General features: G+C 41.0%; 1 pseudogene across 1 annotated transcript; it reads left to right on the top strand.

Annotated features, from left to right (window-relative positions):
* The first annotated feature begins 1534 nt into the window (after positions 1–1534).
* Positions 1535–16911, top strand: LOC308417800 (lipoyl synthase, mitochondrial-like; annotated as a pseudogene). The gene is made up of 2 exons: positions 1535–2167; positions 16793–16911. The product of its transcript is annotated as a lipoyl synthase, mitochondrial-like (transcript).
* The last annotated feature ends 3825 nt before the right edge of the window (positions 16912–20736 follow it).

Here is a 20736-nt window from a genome sequence, read left to right as displayed (position 1 = left end):
AATTTAATAAAAGACTAAATCTGTCCTCAGTTTTTAGTAAATGTACTAATCTTATTCATGAATATTTTGCCCTTTCAATCTATTTGCTTCCTTTGGGAACATTCTTCTCTCCCCAAGCTAACTTCTATTCACTTTGTAAGTTTTAGGTTAAGTGCTACCTGCTTCAGGAAGTATCTCTCAATGCCACAAATTCAAACAAGGGATCTATGTGCTCCTAAAATATCTCCAAACATATTATATTTGCTTTATATCTGTCTCCTCTACTAAGTAAAAAGCCCTATGAGGTTTGGAAGCATGTCTGTCTATCTACTTGAAAATTACAAATTGAAAATCTGGTACATAGACTGAGGACCCATGGGCATTCAGTGAAACCTAGTCAAGAGAAGAACAGTGACAAGCAAGAGAGTGGATATACAGTTGTCACCATTGTTCATGAGTGCCAGAGGTCACTGGCTCCCTTTTGGGGACAGTTTCAGCATAGTACCAGTAACAGAAGCTGGTAGTGAGGAAGCAGAGGTGGGAATTTCACCAGCTAACTACATCCTTCCTAATTGTTGTTAGCCAGATAGTTTGACCAGGTCAGAGGTCAGAACAAAGAAAAAAAATGCATTTACATGTGAAGAATGGAGTCTCCAAAGGGACAGATGTTTTAATGCACAAACTTTTGGAAAATCCTTTCAGGTAGGCAGAGGGGTACAGAATCCAGAACCCCTACATATGATGTATTAACTTTTAATGTTTTTATAAATAAGAACAAGAGGATAAGAGATGATAACAAGGATAGGGAGGAAACAAGAGACAGCACATTATATATTTGAACATTTGAGAGAATTAATTAACCTTTTAAAAAAATAAGACTCTAAGCACAAGGAATCTATTATAATGATTCCAATCAGAATTATTTTTATAACAAGCACTCATGAAATATAGGTTTAACTATATTTTTAGACTATAATATATTACATCACTTCCTTTCTTCTCTTCCACCCCCTGCCATGTACCAGCTCTCTTTCAAACTCATGGTCTCACATATCCCTAAACATATAAATACAATCTGTTTGGCCCTTAGGATGTTACTTGTAGGTAACTTGTAGACCATTTGGTGTGCTCTTCCTTGGATAAGACCATTTTTCCTGCTCTCAGCATTCCTTAATTACCTGATCCTTTCCCTTCCACATTAGTTTGTCTATTTGTGTCTTTCTTGTTCAGGCCATGTCTAGGCAGTCATGTTGGTTAGACCTGTTGGTTTAGCTTTTCTGACATTTCCAGGAGATACATTTACATAGCAAAAATTCCTGTCCCTCTCGCTCTTACACTTTTTGTTTGTTTGTTTGGTTGGTTTTTCGTTGTTGCTGTTTTTGTTTTTGACTCCTTTTCTACAATGATCCCTGAGGTGCAGAAACACAGTTGTGTTGTAGATATATCTGTTGAAATTGACTTCAGTTCCTTCAGTCCCTTGACCCTTCTAAGACCTAAACGAGGGTATGGCTCTACGCTGCTGGGATGCAGCTTGCAGGCTGGGGTTCCAGACAAGAGTACCTGGGATGAATATTAAGAAAACTTAAAGCACCAGAAAGGAGAAAGGTTAAGACTACCTTTGTGGTTAAAGACAAAGATACCCATGGGTAAAAATCACAATAAACTGAAAAATACATTGTGGAATTTAAATCTCCACACAGTATGTGAGGAGGGCCCATACTTTGGAGAGTGGTGGGGATGTGGGGAGTTCGCCACAGCCATGCTCATGTTGATGAGAGAAACATGCACAAGAGGTTGCAGATTTTGTTCTAAGACCGCAAGTCCCCCTCCATTGGATGCTAATGAGCCCGGCAATATGGCCAAAGCGATTGTTGAGCAGGCTCTGGATTATGTAGTCCTGACATTGGTGGATTGAGATGATGTGGTCGACTGGGGAACTGAGCACATTGCCAAGACTGTGTCATGCTTGAAGGAAAGGAATCCAAAAATCCTCATGGAATGCCTCACCCCAGACTCCCGAGACCTGTCTGGACTAGATGTGTATGCACACAATGTAGAGACTGTTCCAGAATCACAGAGGAAAGCTGTGATCCCCGGACCAATTTTGACCAATCTCTTCGTGTATTGAAACATGCCAAGGAGGTCCAACCTGATGTTGTTTCCAAAACATCAATAAAGCAGGGCATCGGTGAGATCTGCCTATTTGTTACATATGTGCCAGGGGACTCATTCCAGCCCGTATATTTTGGTGGCTCAGACTCTGAGCACTCCCAAGGATTCAGATTTGTTAACTCTGTTGGTCTTCCTTTGGGGTTCTCACCCCCTTCAGGGGCTTATTCCTTCCCCCAACTCTTCCATAAATGTCCCCAACTCCTACATAATGTTTAGCTGTGGATATCTTTATCTGTTTCAGTCAACTGCTGGGTAAAGCCTCTCAGAGGACAGTTATTCTGGGCTTCTGTCCCTAAGCATAACAGAGCATCATTAATAGTGCCAGGGACTGGTGCTTGTCCATGGGATGGGTTTCAAGTTGGGCCAGATATTGGTTGGCTATTCCCTCCAGTCTTTGCTTCATCCTTGCATTTCTTTTAGACAGGACAAATTTTGGGGCAAAAGTTATATGGGTGGGTTGATGTCCTTATCCCTCCACTGAAGTTCTTGACTGGCTTTGGGCGGTGGTCTCTTCAGGTTCCATACGCCCACTGTTAGGCATCTCAGTTAAGATCATTCACATTGACTCCTGGGAGCCCCCCTTATCCCAGGTCTCTGGGACATTCTAAGATTTCTCCTCTCCTTCCCCCACCCCCTGCAGCTGTAGATTTCTGTTTATTCTCCTGTCCTTCTGGGCCTCTCTCTTGTCTTTCCCTGGCATTCCTCATTCTCCTCCCTCCTCCCATCTAATTCCCTGAAGACAACGTGGTTCATTTACACAGTGTAATACTATGCAGCTATTGCAAAAAAGGCCATCATGAATTTTGCAAACAAACTACAAAGTATCTTCCGGAGTGAGGTAACCCAGTCCAAAAAGGATAAGCATGGTATGATGGTATGTACTCATTCGTGACTGGATATTAGCCATAAAGTAGAGAATTCCCATGATACACCCACAGACCCAAAGAGAATATAATTTTTAAAATGTGAAGAAAGTGGGACATGAAAGGGTAGCTATGGCAGGGCAATGCCACAGATCTATGAGCAGCTTTTGCTGATGTTACAACTCTGTCTTGTCGATGGGTGCTCTTTATCATGAACTAGGTCACATGCTATGCTTAGCATTTTACATGCCCTGTGTTGACCTGAGCTGGCAACCACGCCGTCTGATGATCAAGAACATGACTATGGTCTGGAAAGTTCTTGTCAGAGTCTCCAGACAACCCTAAGGACATGGTGTTTCATGATTGTCAGAAAGGAATTAGGGTTAGCCTTTGAGTGAGTGAGTGAGTGAGTGTGTGTGTGTGTGTGTGTGTGTGTGTGTGTGTGTGTGTGTTTCTGCCTCTGCTCTGTGTAATCGAGGTCTAGGAGTAAGAATACGATCTTTCTGGAATTCCTGAGACAGAACAGAACTGTCCAAATTCTGCTAGTGCAGCACAGTACATTACATGTACCAAGTTCTGAGTTGACAGTTAGAAATTACCTATTAGGTGGACAAACAAACCCCAGGAAAATGTAAGTGTGTTCAGGTCAATCGTTATTTCCTTTCTGGTTTTCTAAAAAACTGAGAGGAACCCCCATGCCATCAGAGCATGTGGACACTTTACAGAAAATGTTTCATCTTGCAGGCTCATTTCTCAACAAGACAGCCTTGCTGAGAACAGATGTCTGATTTGCTTTAGATAAAGGAAAGTATCAAACTCTTCAGGGTATGGGCATATGTGCACACATGCATGCACTTCTAGTTTTACAACAGTCTCAACATTTTTGAGCACAGCAATCAAAGCAAGGACCTGTGTCTTAAAACATGTATTTATCTTGTTCAGATGTCTTTAGCCACAACAGCATATGGCAACCATTGTTTTGGGGGAGATTGAGCTTAGATATACACACCCATATACCACCCTATCACTACAGCTGCAGGGTAAGAGGTCCTGCTGATTAATCTTCGGGTTCTTGTGTCCATTGTTCCCTTCATCTCATTAAACTCACATGCTGCTGATGCTGATGTGAACAAAGCACCAGTCCATCTTCAGTTTTTTTAAACACTTTCCTTAAGTGAATCAGATCACAATCTCCACAAAATGAAGCCTTAGCCCCTCCCCCACCGTTGTAAATGTAGTACCTAGTAAAACGACTGCTGTTGCTAGATAAATATGTGCTCTAAGATACTGTTGAATGAAACACAAGATGGGCTCTGGGGAGACGACTCTGTTAGTAAAGTGATTGCCACTCGAGCATGTGGCCCTGAGGGCTGGATTCCCAGTACTCCTGTAAAAATCCAGACATGTGCCTCACATTTATTCTCCCCTTACTGGGAGGTGGCAGAGACAGCCAGATACCTACAGCTCGCTGACCAACCAACCAATCTAGTCGTTAGACAAGCTTCAGGTAGAGGGAGAGACTATAACTTTAAAAATATTTAGTGAGTGAGGACAGGACACTCTGTGTGAATGGCTGGCTCTCCATGTGCGCATACACACATGTATACACATCCACACTGGCATGCACCCATAAACAAACAAGCAAATGGAACAGCTTTACATTGATTATTAATCTCAGATACACTGATCAGCAGAAAGTCCTGGGGTTTCAGTCAGAGTGTCTTTTATTGGTGTTTTTCAAAACTTTGTCTTTGAAATCATAAAACAATATAAAGTCAAAATGGAAACAACAGTGTTTTCTTCTAATAAAGATTGGACATAAATATGTAACAGGCACTACTGTACTCTCCACAAATATTTTATGAACTGTTCACCTTGAAGAATATGAACGTAACTTGAACTGACAATGGTTCAGATCGATGCCATTAGTGACTTGTAAATAGCGCGTTTTCCGACTAAACAATGTGATTAACCTTCCTGTTGTATCGAGTCGTTGTTCCTTGGCACCAGGCTAGATTGTTTTCCTCAGAATTATTAATTTATCTGCAGTTATCTCTGCCTATCTTCAAGGCCTGGTTTTCCTGCACAAACATTTCAAAAGAAAACAGACTTGGATTCTGATCCAAAGCAAACAGCTCTTCCAGAATGAGTCATATGGCTTTGCAAAGTCATCTGGTGGAGATGAGAAGCCATAGATATGAAAAGTTACGAAAGGAATTGAATTTCCCTGATGCCCATGATGCAATGCTAAAAACTCATTTTGGGGGCTTCAAAATGCCTTCCTAGCTATTGAGTATTTCTTTCCAAATTTTGGAGAACCAAAATACCCTAAGCCACTTTGCAAACGCTTTCTTTCAGAACCAGGTTAATATGAATTAGTAAAGCAAGAGCATATATGACAGCAGAGGTGGGAACTGTGACCTGTGTTGTTTGTTGTCCTGCAGGTAGAAGCTTTATCCTTTTTGTTTAGAAGGAAAACCATGCAGCTGGGTGGTGGGTGGAAGTGGGGTGGGGAAAGGAACTAAGAACATTGGTATTTGAAACTAACTTTATATTAACCAAATATAATTTTGACTGTGGGTGTTTTGGAATGGGCTTAGAGTCTTGGTGCAAATCATCTGGAAAACATAACTAAAGCCCCCCTAAGCCAAACTTTGTCTTGAATCTCTGGCTTAAATCCACCATAACTCAGTGAATATCTGTGCCCAGTATAGGTCAAGAAATTGCTTTCTCAAAAGAAAAGTGATAATCCTAGTTTCTACAAAGTAATTAGAATGTGCTGGTGGATAGGATGACAGACACCCCAGGAGCCATCTTAAATAGGTGAGAGAATGAGTTACAGGATAACAAAGCTGAGGGCTTGTTAAGCAAGTAGAGCTCTACTGTCAGGAGTGAGCCATGCCATCCAGAATAGAAAGAACTGGTGAAGAGTGGGCAGAGAACGACAGAAGATGGACACACAGAACCATCTAAACACTTGAGATGGGAACACAATAGAAACAGTAAGAAGAGGAAAAAGAGGACTCCGAGTGTGATGGTTTATATATGCTCAGCTCAGGGAGTGGCACTATTAGAAGGTATGGCCCTGTTGCAGTAGGTTTGGCCCTGTTGGAGTAGGTTTATCTGTGGGCAGGGGCTTTAAGACCCTCATCCTAGCTGCCTGGAAGCTGGTATTCTGCTAGCAGCCTTCAGATGAAGATGTAAAACTCTCAGCTCCTCCTGCACCATGTCTGCCTGGATGCTATCATGTTCCCACTTTGATGATAATGGACTAAATGAACCTCTGAACCTGTAAGGCAGCCCCAATTAAATGTTGTCCTTTTAAGAGTTGCCTTTGGTCATGGTGCTTGTTCACAGCAGTAAAACCCTAACTATGACACTGAGGACAGAGACAAAGGTATTTAAGTGCTCAGGTTAAACCTTTTAAATAAAAGACTCATCGATGAAAATGAAACATTTACACATAAAAATTAACGAGTACAACTGTTCAACTTAGAAACACAAGAATCAAGTGGTCCTTCTGGCTGATACGATAGTAAAAGCTAAGTAGGGATGAGTTAGAAAGCAAACAAGTTAGTGCAGCCCAAATGACAGTGTCTGTACACCAGAGATGGGTAGAAGCTGTGCTTTACCAAGGGCCCTGGGGACTGAAAGCCTTCCCAACTCAATCCTCACACAAATGTAGATAGAAAAGAGTTGACACAAGAAGGTCCTTGGTGGCCTAAGATGTTGCCATGATGCTGGAGAACAGGGTGGAAGGAAATGTAGTTGAACAGCAATGAAAGTGGCCCCTCTGATCTATCTTTTAAGGGGGTTCTAGAAATCCCCAGTGACTATACTAAGTTGCAAGAAATGTCTGGAAGCATCACCTGCATCTGCAGACCAGGTATCCCAAGGAAAAGTCATTCTTCTGTGAAAGAAGGAAAGAGCCCTCATAGGAGAGTGGGGAGGGATGAGTAGTTTGGGCCACAGGGACACAACTGCAGTATTGAGGTGAGAGACCATGATGATGGAGGTGGTGAGAAGTGTCAGATTCTGGGCATAGCATGATACAAATGAACCTGGATGTTTTGATGCACTGGCTGTAGGGCTTTAGAAAGGGGGATGGTGAAGCCTAATGGAGGTTGGCCCTTAAATGATTAAAATGAGCCATTTGTATTGAGCTGGCTTGAATGCGAAGACATTTAGTGGTTTCATATTTTAGATTGCCAGTTTTGAAATAACCACTAGACATCTAAGTAGGGATGTCAAGAAGGTAGTTGGCTAGGTAAGCCCGAAATTAACAGAGATGCCTGGCTTCGAAACAGGGATCTGAGCTCCATCTGTACAGACATTTGTAAGAAGCTACGAACTCTGACAAAATCTAGAGAATAAATGCGGTTTGCAAAGTACAGATTTGAAGGACAAGGTCTAGAGTTCTCCGACACTTCAAAGGTCACTAGATGACAAGAAGGAGTGATTAGTGAAAAGGGTGGAACACTAAGAAAAAATTAAAGTCTGTAAGAGAATGGAGAATAAAACAGCACAAGATAGAACGAACAATGTGCAGCTGATGTGGTGAATGAGAGAAGAACTAATAAGTACCTGGCCATCTGGATTTGGTAATGTGAAAATCATTGGTGATCTTGATACTCAGTGCCTCAGTGATAGCAGGAAGAGGTGCCTGGGGGTAGGCTCAAGAACAAATAAGATTGTAGAAAAGAAGACAAAAGAGTGTGAACAGCTACCTTCAGGAATATACCTCAGAAATCCAGTAAATGGATGGAAGTTGGGGAGTAACATATACTCAAGCCAATTTTTTTTTTTTGGCTCTTTATTTTTAATCTGGATATGTCTCGGGATGTGATGATGTAGGAGAGAGAGGACAGAGCAGTTGGAGGAAGCACCTTAAGGAGGAAATGGTTCCCAGTGCACATATGGAGGCTTTGGCTTTAGAATGTGGCACAGACAATTCACCCAGGAGGGGAGGCGAACTGCACAGGAACAGGTGCAGGTGGGCAGCGCAGGAGGTAGAGCTAATGAAAATTCTCTCTTGATCCTGTCTATTTTTTTTTTTTTTTGATGTAAGTGGAATTTAAACTCATCAGAAGAGGGGAGGAGGCAGGGAGGAGGGAGGGGAAGCAGTTGGGGAGTCTTGAGAGAAGAGAAAGGATGAAATAGCTGTGTGAAAGACTAGGCCAATGGATGCAGTCTGAAACTGCAGTGTGGTTCCTGGGATTGTACTATGATCTTATTTTTAGATCAGCAGACTTGAATTGAAAGTGGAAGCTAAACCACAGGAGTCTGTGAGTGTGGGAGGAAGCAGAGCTGGGTGAAGCCAGAGTTGGAGTTTTATCAGAGTACAACAGAGGGGCACCGGAGAAGAGAGAAAAGGAAGGACGGTGGAGCAGGAGAATCAAGACTACGATTGTGTTTATTAAAGACTCATGAAAAGAGACTGTGCACCCAGACCCAAGCCACATGCCATCCAGGACACTCTAGAGATCTTGAATTCTGTGTATCAACTTTGACCTTTATTGAAAGGGGTCGAAGGTAACACAAAGCAAGGCTTTGTCACCTTTTAATATGACACATTAGGATATGCCAACTGAAATTAAAAATCTCAAACTTCTGACAAGAAGTCATTATAAGACGATCTGGACTGATGGGGATTCTTATTTCTTCCACGGTCATCTAAGGGCTCAGGAAGTAATGATGCTTTCTCCAACATCTGTTATCTAATGGATTTGAGGCCTTACGACTTCAGTCAGCCAATAAGGACATGCTGGGGACAACATGAGTCAAGGGTAAAGTGGCATGTGCTCATAGTCCATTGAAGAAAACTTAGCCATTTTCTTACATGCGAAGCTGAGAAGTAAGGTCTGTGTCTCAGAAGAAAAGAATAGGTATTTGGTGGACAGCTAGCATTTCACAAATAAGGTTCCTATGATCAGCATTCCCTACCTTAAACATTCACAAATTCCTCAGGGAAGAAATAGATTTCCCCTTCTTCATTATTGTATTGATTTCAAAATCTTGGGTCTCTATATTGTACTTAAAACTTTTCATAAGGTCCGCATATTGTTCTTTAAGGTCTAACAAATTTTGAACTAAAAGGTAAGTTATCAGGGTTTATTCACTTAAAAAAATAAACAAGGTACCACAATAGACTCTGAAAATAGTCCCTACTCCACAGTGGATTGGTAAAATTGTGTTGGTGAAATGTGTTGCTTAATTTTTCTCAACTTGACACAGACTACAAATACCTGGAAAGAGAGAATTTCAATTAAATCTCAACTAACCTCATTTAAATAATTCCTTCCATTAGTCTGGCTGTGTCAACATCTCTGAGGCATTTTCTTTATTTCTAATGGATTTGGGAGACCCTAGCCCACTGTGGGTGTGACATCCCCCAGGCAGGTGGGCCTGACCTTTCTAGATAGTAAAGTAATTCAGAGAGAGAAATCCAGTAAGCAGCCTTCCTTCATGGTCTCTGCTTCAGGTCCTGCCTCCAGCTTCCTGCCTAGAGCTTCTTCTGCCTTGGTTTTCCTCAGTGATGGACTGTAAGCTATATGCCAAATAAACATTTACTTCTCCAAGTTCTTTTTGGTTAGCGTTTTAGCCCAGTAACACAGAAGCAGAAACAGGTGGGATTAATTGTAAAGAATTCCGAGCCCTAGACCATTGGTTCTAAACCTTCCTAATGCTGTGACCCTTTAATTCAGTTCCTCATGTTGTAATGACCCCCGACCATAAAATTATTTTTGTTGCTACTAGTAACTTGTCAAAAATGTTAAAGGCCATCTTTGATATCACCGAGTAAACTGAAGCAGGCAGTGAGGTATGATGCTGGCAATCAGGATCAATGCCGATAGCAGCTGACAGGGGTCAGTGCCGGAGGTAAAAACAGAGCGGATGCTGTTGATGGTCAGCAATTAAAGAAATCATTCAGCAGACTTTTCTCTAAGAGAACAAAGCTTGATTCATCAGGGCCAGCACTTCCTGTTGCCAGCAAGACAGTTTGAACTCTTCTAACTCTTTAGGGCCTGGCAAGAAAGAAAAGGAAAGAGAGAAAAGTCATGTATACACAAATATACCCACACACTGAGTAGATGAAACAAAAGCAGACTCTAATAACTTCGTATGTACACACACATACTTACAAACATATATACATACATATAAACTTACAGACAGACAAATGAATAGCCATATACACATTCACACACATTAAATGGATGAAGCAAAGTTTCAACAAGCAGGTTCCAAGCATTTCGCCCATAGACAAGAATACAATATACATAAACACATGTACATATATGTGAACATATATGCATATGTACATATATACACATATACAAATATACATATGCACATATATGTATATACATATTTACACATATGCACATACATTCATATACACAGGGATGCATATACGTGCACATATGCATACATACACATACAAAAATATGCACATACATACATACACACATATACACATATGCATATATGCATATATATACACACAGCTGATGGATGGAGCAAGCTCCAACAGTCAGTTGATTTTTTTTTTCTTTTCTTAGTTTATATATTCCAGCAAAATCTTTCAAGCAGTACCGAATTACAATGTGAGTATATTCCATTTTTCTTTTAGTGAATAATTATTTAAAAACCCAATATGTTCCCCAATATTTTCACATCTACAATCATCAGCAATCATATCAGGAAGCTGAGGGTAGTAAATGGGTACAAGAAATTGGTCATAACCAGTCCAGCCTCAGTGAGCACCATGGCAGCCAGTATTGGCATTACTCCTGTTCCATGACCTTAAAAAGTCCCTAGCATAACTGAGTGTGCCTTCTTGAGCTTCTTAAGATTTTCTACATTGAAGCCAGTAGCAGAAACACCTCAATCTAGCTTCACTAACAATTTTAGTTTTTCAAATTCTTTCTAAGGTTGGTAGTCATCGCTGACAATCTAGATTTCTAAGTTCTTTCCTAGGGTGGTGAAATGATTAATTATTGAATTATTAACCTGCTCCAGCAGCAAAGCCTGGAAGAGGGGAAGTCCCAGTAGTTCTCATACACTTAGATTAAGAGGGCTGTGAGGGCAGTAAGCAGAGCAGAACTCCATAACAGCATAAAGCTCTCAGGACACTCAGTTCTCAGACGATGCCTGTCAAAGACACACCCATCCTAATTGTGCTGACCAGTGACCTGCATTCCACAAGTTCTTTGGCTGGTTGTTCTTGTTTCTGCATGGCCCTGGGCAATAACTGTGCTTTTGCTACTGTTACATGAATTGTAATGTAAATATCTATGTTTTCCAGTGATCTTAGGCAACCAATATGAAAGGGTGGTTTGGCCCCTGAAGGTTGAGAACCACTGGTACTATGGTCTGGGAGGTGGATCTCGGGGAGTATATTATAAGGTGTTGGCATTTTTCAGAACCTGTTTTCTGCAGTATGCAGGCAATTTTACACAGTCAGTCTTGTGGTTTCTTGGGCACTATGGTTTTCTTGAAATCTTCACTGAGCGCTGACCTACTTTCCCAATTTCACACACTGCTAAAAAGACCACAAATTATGTTCTAGGCCTTCTGTAGGCTGTGTTTCCTTGGTCTAACTCACCAACATCTAATCCCCATTGATGTACGGAGACAAACTCTAACAAAACCAACACCCTTGATGTCATCTGTGTCAAGGGGCTGGATTTCCTTTCATTTTTGGCCTAAATATCTTATCTTTAGTTATTTGATGTACAGAAATCATTAGCTTCCTCAACCCTGAGAAATCTTGGAAGTTTTTTTAATTTAAATTTAATTTAATTTAAATTTTGGCTTTCCTGATTTTTTCTACTTCAATTGATAATCCAGCCCACTAGCCAGTTCTTATTAATTCCATTTCTTTCTTTTTCTTTTTTCCCCTTTTTATTGGATATTCCATACATTTGCATTTCAAATGTTAGCCCCTTTCCTGGTTTCCCCCTCTCCCATTCCCTGTCCCTCTGCTTTTGTGAGAATGTTCCTCCTCTCACCCACCCACTCCCACCTCACCACCCTGGAATTCTTTTACACTGGAGAAAGGAACCTTCCTAGGACCATGGGCTTTTCCTCCTATTGATACCAGACAATGCCATCCTCTGCCATTTCTTTCTTATAATAGCTGGCTACGAGTGACAGATAGGAGCCAACATACTTTAGTATGTTTATTTCTTGTCTGTTTATTTCATGGAATCTGGGAGTTCTTAGTATGTTCTCTAGGTTAGCATATAAGAAGACTGGACTTCCTACATCAATCCTTTGTGGTTAATGTAAGGAAAAGATGACGGGGCACCAATGAAAGGAAAAGTCACTGAAAGGAAGAGTCACAGGGCACCAATGTTGTGAAAGGATAAGGATCCGAGTCACAGCACCAATGTTAGGGGAAGGATGAAGAGAGTGGGGGGACATATGGCCCATGGAGGTGCGGCAAGGCCTGAGGGCAAGGGAGATGCCTCTGGGGGGTCCATGTTGGGAATCCCTTCCCTGAGGGACCAGCCACACACCGGTATAGTATGGAATAGAGTTTATTCACATCATGGGAGAGTTAAGAGGGTAGCAGAGGCAGAGAGCGAGAGAGAGAGAGAGAGAGAGAGAGAGAGAGAGAGAGAGAGAGAGAGAGAGAGAGAGAGAGAAGTAGAGGAGTAGAGGCAGGCCATGAGCAAGTGGGAGAGAGGGGGGAAGGGAAGGGAAGAGGGAGAGCAAAGCTGCAAGAGCACAAGAGCAAGAGAGGCCAAGAGAGAGAGGAGGGGTCAAGCAGCTCCTTTTATAGTGTCAGGTCACTGGGGCCGAGCATACCTGGCCACTGCTGGGTAATTGAGGGGTGGGGTATACCTGGCTGTTGCTAGGTAACTGAGGGGTGGGGTTTACAGAATCCCAACAGTTAACATAGAACCTGTACATTTCTAATTTTTGATCATCAGCTCTTTCCCAGTTTAGTGTAAGGATCACACTAATGCCATAAATCCAGGTGTTTATTATGGCACTCACGTTTATCTGTCCATCCTTGTCAATTAGGGATAATGTTAAGCAACAAGACTCCTAAAAATCAGTGGCTTCAATAAAAATATATTCTTCATTCTTCTGGCAAGGACAGTTTTCAGATCATCTGCTGTAGCCTCAGTTTTCCATGAATTCAGGTCTGATGGCAAATTGACATTTGTTCCCATAGGGTCATCATTTCAAGCCAGCCCCTGAGAGGAAGAAGCTGGAAGAAGCTGACTGGGATGTATTAATGGGTGATTCCTAAGAGTGGACCACAATATTTCTGCTCATGTCACCTGAAAGGGATAGCAGGGAAATGTACTCCTCATATGTTCAGGATGAGGAAAGAGTGGCTGTGATCAGCTTGTGGTATTTTTATCACAGACAAGAATGAATAGCAATAAACAAAGGGTGTCAATTACCCCTTTGGTGTGGAGATTAACTCTGTGTGGCAGTGTTATATTAGAAAGAGAAGAGATACAGTAGAGATAGAAGAGATTATAAGATAAGTGGACAGAGCCTATGGGCAAATCAAAAGGGTGTTTTTAAGATCAGTGATGGAGTTTTGTTACAACAAGATCATGACAAAGAGGGGATTTAGGAGTCGATCTGAGTTATAGTGGCAAGGGATGAAAGGAACCATCTTTTGAGGGCTGTTGGACAATGGTTTTTGTTTCTAGATGTTAACATTTCCTTTATTTTGAAGCCTTTGCATAAGATCTAAGGGGAAATTGGTTACAACAGAGAGAAATTTAGATGACACCCAGTGTACCATACTTCAGAGTAAAAAGACCATGCTGTGTGATGTGAGGCTAATCTTAACCTGAATACTCACCCAAACAGCTAAATAAGCGATTCCCATAAATACATTCCTGGGCTCAAGGGTGGGATCTGCCACCTGCTAATGTCTCCATGGAATGACTCAAACTTAGAATAAATAGCCAGCTACCAGGATTTGATAACATGGGAATTACTTGTAACCTTAATACAGATTGTTTCAGTGAAATCTCAAGGAGAAATAAGGCATGTTGGGGTGGACTCAGAAAGAAGATTAGAGATTAAAGGAAGGAAGAGAAGAGCCTTTGTGACTTTTTCTCCCTGGGGCCTTGACACTAAATTCGACCTTTTAAGTGGAAGTGGCAAATTTTCAGTGCAGGGAATGAATAATCTCAATGCCAATTATTTTAGGGCAGGAACAAAAAATAGCCTTCATATCCAGGAATGGGGCAGATCATTTCCTCTTCGTAATACAACAAGATAGGGAGATGAAGTATTAAGAATGAGTATTTAACTGTATGATTTGAGCTAGTTTTCCCTCCTAAAACACAGTAGGAGCTTGTGTGTGTTACTTTTCTGTTGCTGTGATTTAAAACACCATGACCAAGGCAATTTACAGAAGAAAGAGTTTTATTTTTGATCCAAAGGAATAGAGTCTATCATGGTGGAGAGGCATCGCAGCAAGAGGCAGGTATGGCAGCTAGAGCAGGAACCTGAGAGCTCACATATCTAACAGCACGCAGGAAGCTGGGACTGAAACCACGAAGGAACACTGCTCACCATCTGTGGTTTATGCAGCCAGGGTTCTCATATAAGCCAGACCCATTTGCTAAGGGGTTGTGCTACCCACAGTAGACTGGACTTCCTACATCAATCAAGAAAAGGCCCGGCATACATGCCAAACAGGCCAATCAAATGAACTCAATTTGTCAACTGAGCCTTCTTCTTTCCAGGTTCGTGACTTTCCAGGGACTTTAAGTTTGTGTCAAGTTGGCAGCAGAATTTAATTGTGACACATGAAGAGTTAGAATTATGACAAATATATTTAATTGCCTAATTTTGGTCATAGGGAGCATCCTCAGGTTGATTCATTTTGGCATGATACTTTAGTTAAGACAAACCATTCTGGAATCATCTAGTGTCTGTGCATTTTTTTGGTGGTGGTGGGTTGGTTTTTTTTCTTGGTCCTTGTGCAGAACTTAGTCATACCTTTGAGAAGCCTTCATTTTAGACACTATTCTGGATGCTAGGGATGTTTGTCATTGGTTTAATGTTTTGTAATTTCAAAAATTTTAATGAACATATGGGCAATCAACCTTGACATATCTCTAACATATAGATTATGATCTGAAAATTAGGACTACTTAAATACCCACAAGCACATGCATACTTATACATAGATACAACTGAGGGATAAACACAAGGAATTTAACTTCAAAGCAGCTGTTTCATTAAAACCTTCTCAAGCTTAATTGCTTCCTTCTTCTTTCATACTAAAGATTATGGTTCACAGGATGGCGGTGTTATAGAATAAGTTATGGCTACTTACTGCTTTATTCTCTGTTGCATATACAGTGGCCGCCTCATAATACTGCCACCAATATTGATTGCCCCATCAGACTGCTGAGAAAATTGTTAAAAATCTTTGTGTATGCCCAATGGGTTCTCATCCAATCTGTGTTGGTTTGGATAGGAATGTCTCTCCTGGTCATGATACACATTTGGATACTTGTTCCCCAGTTGGTGATGCTGTTTGCGTAGGTTTAGAAAGTATGACTTTGTTGGAAGAAGTACATCACTTCCATGATTACCCTTGGGGTGGGGACAGGCTACGGGAGTTTGGACTCCACTCATAGTTCATTCTCTCTGCTTTGTGCTAGGATTTCAAGATATGAGCCCTAAGCTTCTGTTCATGAGCCATGTTTGACACCTGATGTCTCTCTCTCTCTCTCTCTCTCTCTCTCTCTCTCTCTCTCTCTCTCTCTCTGATTCACTGTCATGGATTCCAATTCCTGCCCCTCACCCCCAGAAGCATAAGCCCAGGTAAAGTCTTTCTTCTATAAGTCACCTTGGTCTTAATCTTTTATCACTACAATAGAAGGGCAAATAACATACCATTTTAATCATAGTTATATTAACAGAGTACATAACAATTACACATTATAATTTTATAAACTTGATAAATTGATCCTAAAATTCCACTGAGTGTGGAGACCCAAGAATAACAAGAGCAATTTTCATGAAGGAAAGCTTCCCAAGGGGGAACCTTCCTTACATCACATAGATTTATCATAATGTTGTATAGTAATAAGCACAGGGTACTAATGGTACAAGAGTTAGTTAGCAGGACTGTAACTTGTTGGGAAAGCCCTCTCTTAGAATAGGCAAGGCTCTGCCTGTAGGGCAGATTTGGGAAATATTGGAGTAATATTGTTGCACAGCAAAAGGGCAATGTTTGATAAATTCTTTCTGATGAATAGTATCCCAAATTTTCTTTCTATAAGAAAAATATAATATAAAAACAGAGGTTTTGTTATTACATTACTCACCAGAATAAGTCTCAGATTGTAAGTGGTTATTCCCAGCTTAATGAAGTGGTAGTTAATCATCCACAGAATGGCTTATAATTGAGGAAAAACAAAACAGAGGAAGGGAGAGGATTTTACACTGAATAGCAAGCACTTTCTTTGATGTGGAAAGGAGAACTAAGGTGTGGAATGAAAGACAACACAATGCCCAAGTGTAGATAAGAGAGAAATGGAGAAAATACAAGAATTTTTAGGAAAGTTTTATTCAAATTATATACACCTGGGTCTGCCAATTCTCTAATTCAGCTGTTGAAGAAAACAGGATGCGCTCTTGGTAACCATTGCATTAGCTTACTAAGGAGGGTTGTGCTTATTGTCACTGGGGGTTGTGAGGAAGGTTCTGACATTTATAATAAATGAGCTCTTCACAAACTCAATAAAATAATGTTTTCCTTATTGTATGCTTTCCAGGAAATCAGGGCATCCAAGCTGTAGAGAAAAAGCAACTGTCAAAACTCCAAGCCAGAGTCATCTGGCAAAGCGTGGAGAGACTGAGTATGCATGAAGGACCACAGCTTGGGCTGCCATAAACTGAGTGCACCACCGGCATCTGAACTGGGCACTGAAATCAAGAGCCCAAACTCCACAACATCCTCTGACCCTCGACCCTTCAGCTTTCTTCCCAGAAATATGCAACTCCAGGGTTGTGTGTGATTGCTGAAAAAAGGGAAGGTGCTTTAATAACTTTCTTAAAGGAGGCTACACACTCTTCCTACACAGCAATTTAGAAATCCTAAAGTTCTAAGACGGACCCTTTTTGTAAGTTCTGAGTTCTGCAAGATTTTTCCAAGTGACTTGTTTTATATTTGTGATTGCGTAGTTAGCTAGATGCACAGCCATATAATCTAGATGGGGTCTTCGGTTGAACGGAATCCTCATCTAATAGTTAAGATAATTGGAATTTAGATCATATAGGTGATATGATTTAGATCATAGAGGGTGATGTCTCAGGAATTAGAATTCAAGTCTCCCAATGTCTACTTTTTAGCTATACCCAGCACATTCTTCTACATTAGTAAAGAAAATTCAAGGCTTAACAACAAACTTCTAACATCCTAATGTGTAAAGCCAAAGGTTTCTGAGTTTGCCTTTGGTCTACAGAGTCACATGATTGTAACACAGAAGCATAGTAGGATGAATCCCTAATCCACATGCTCCCTTCCATCCCATGAATATTATTCCAACTATCCAGGGATGTTAGTCTGCAAAGATGAAGTACAATTTGGAAGAGCTATTACATCATGTTAACAATGATCTTGGGAGAAATACCCACAGATTGTATGATGCCTCTGGGCAGCTTCAAAAGCTTGTTTTGATTTTTTAATTCTTTCTCTATGGAAATAAAAACATTTTTATTTTCTTGGAAAAATGAAATGTGTTCATTACAGAAAATAGAAAGTTTTTTTGGGGGGGAGTATCAAAATGTTACCTTCAGACCGGAAGTCCTTAGCACTGATACAACAGGCTAATAGCCTATGAGGAGGGAAGAGATAATCACAAAGGCCAGGGGCAAGAAATAGCTCTGCCTAGAGGTCTGGAGATGTAACTAGGTACCCAGCCCAAGAACAGACTAGACAAATCTAAGAACAATTTGGCATCACCAAGAGTCTTGCTTCAGACTTCCAGAAAGAACAGAATTGACTTTGGAAAAAGTGTTAAAAAAACATTTAAGTGGCTTTGCCTTTGAAATGGAATTGCAAGACTAGCATTGTGGGGTTTCAGAATCCCCAGGTGAGCTCAGGGTGGTAGCACGCCACGGCATCTCATGCCACATGCTTTGTAGACCCAGCTTGTATAGCTCATGAGGCAGCCTCTGGTCCTCTTGCCCCAACCTCAGGAAAGTTCACTCTTACACAACCACCTTCTAAAAGTATATAGACTTCCATTCTCTTGTTACTGAAGGCAAGGCTGATACACCAAATAAACTGAGGCTTCTAGAAACACAGCAGACACCGAGAATGGTATCCAGGGTCCTGCTCTTTTTCACATGAACGGCCAGGTAACCTTCCCCTGGCAACATGTGCTGGTTTTGAGCCATTCTGTGGTAGCTGGGCATCCCTAATGTATGTTGCATTGGTTGGAAGCCCAACTTTGTAATTCTTTACCACTTTCTAGTGAGTGTGCATGCAGGAGCATGGATGTGTATGTGCACATGAGGACAACAAAGTAATGTCAAGAAATATCTTTATTTTTCTGAGAATATTATTCAATGAATCAATCAAACTTAGAACTCATTGATATGACTAGTCTTACTAGTCAGCTTGCTCTGGGGAATCTTGTCTCTATCTTCTGAGGCTGAAATTACAACATGAACCACCATGCCCACCTAATATTTATGTGGTTACTGGGCATTTGACCTGTGTTCCTTATAGATGGCTGGCACATGCTTAACCACCAAGCCATAGGCACAGCTTTAAATTTATCTTTTAAAAGAATTCTTTCTGGGAAAGGGCTTTCAAAATAAAAAGATTTACTTAAAAATAGAAAAAAATTAAAAGGTTCATATATGTGTATGCCTTTTAGTCATGTCTTGCAAAAATTCTAAGGATTATCACTTTGTCACAGACAGATCTGCAACAGTGTTTCCAAAAGTGAGTATCAAGGATTCTGCCTCTTTGGTATATTTTGGGTGGCCATGCAGAGAATTTTTTTATTTCTTTTTTTAATTGGATATTTTTTTTATTTGCATTTCAAATGTTATCCTCTTTCCCAGTTTCCCCTCTTAAAAACCCTACCACATCTCTTCTCTCCCCGTTTCTATGAGGATGCTCCCCTACCCACCCACTTTTTTCTAGCCTCCCTTTCCTGGCATTCCCCTACACTGGAGCATCGAGCCTTCACAGGGCCAGGAGCTTCTCCTCTCGTTCAGGCACGACAAGGCCATCCTTTGCTATATATGCAGCTGGAGCCATGGGTTCATCCAAATGTTCTCTTTGGTTGGGGTCTGGTTGGTTGATATTATTGTTTTTTTTTTTTTTTTTATGGAGTTGCTGCTATAAACATCCTTGTTATATGTTGGAGCATCTTTTGGGTATATGCCTGGGAGTGGTATACCTGGGTCCTCAAGAAGTACTATGTTCAATTTTTAAAGGAACCATCAGACTTATTTACAGAGTGGTTTGTATAAGCTTATAATCACACTAACAATGGAGGAGTGTTCCTCTTTCTCCACATCCTCGCCAGCATCCGCTATCGCCTGAGTTTTTTATCTTAGTCATTCTGAATTGTGTGAGGTGGATTTCACCTCCAGTGTTAACTGCTTTGGCAGTGTTTCTGTTATGGTACTTCTCAAGTCTGTCTGACAATGAGACCCGTGTTAATAGTTTTTATTCAATATTTTTTCAGATTCACGTTCAGCAGAATATTCCTAAGCTCTTAAATACTCCACCAGGAAGAATATACCTCGTCACCAGCAGCATCTATTCATCTAGTCATCTACCACTCTTCAAATAATTTATTTTTCTTCCACACATTCAGAGACCATTTAAATCCTAGCCTAGGTAAATGTGAAAATAGATCCAGGGCATGCAGTCACTTTGCTGATAGATGTCAACAGTGTGATGCTGTGCTTAGGAATTCATATCCAGAAATAGATATTTGTGCTGGCTAGCTTTGCCAACATGACACAGGTAGAGTTATCTGAAAGGAGGAACCTCATTTGAAAAATATACCTCTATATGATCTGGCTGTAAGGCATTTCTTAATATGTGATTGTTGGGTGAAGGCCCAGCCCCTTGTGGGTGATGCCATCCTTGGGCTGGTAGTCCTAGGTTCTATAAGAGAACAGGTTGAGCAGGCCATATTGAATAAGCCAGTAGTAAGCATCCCACCCTGTTTGAGTTCTTGTCCTGATCTCCTTCAGTGATGAACAACAATGTGGAAGTGTTAGCCAAATAAACTCTCTCCTCCCCAACTTGCTTTTGGCCATGGTGTTTTATTGTAGCAATAGTAACCTTAATGAAAACAATAGGCAATTAATTCCCATACACTTAATATGTAACACTATCAAGCTTACTACCTGCAGGCGTGAAATACAAGGGGCCTGTGTCTGGTGTGTGGGAAGGCAGACAGAGCTCATGGACTGTTGGTGAAGGTGCAGTAGCATCTTAAGAGAGACAGTTGGCAAGTGCCATGAAGCCAGAGGTGTTAGATGGCACAAGGAGTTCCACATATTCTCTTTGACTCACTGACTCACTGCTCTAAGTTGTTACTCCATCTCATCATTTCAGTGTCGGGAACAAGTTATCCTCTGGATTCAAAATAAGTGCCATTTCCTTGAGGCCTCCTTTTTCTCCATGATGCTTTGCCAACACTTTCCAGGACATCAAATTCTTTCTTACCAGAGCACCAGCACA

Source organism: Micromys minutus (assembly GCF_963924665.1).
Source record: "Micromys minutus genome assembly, chromosome: 1".
Classification (NCBI taxonomy): domain Eukaryota; kingdom Metazoa; phylum Chordata; class Mammalia; order Rodentia; family Muridae; genus Micromys; species Micromys minutus.
This window is presented reverse-complemented; position numbering and strand designations above follow the sequence as displayed.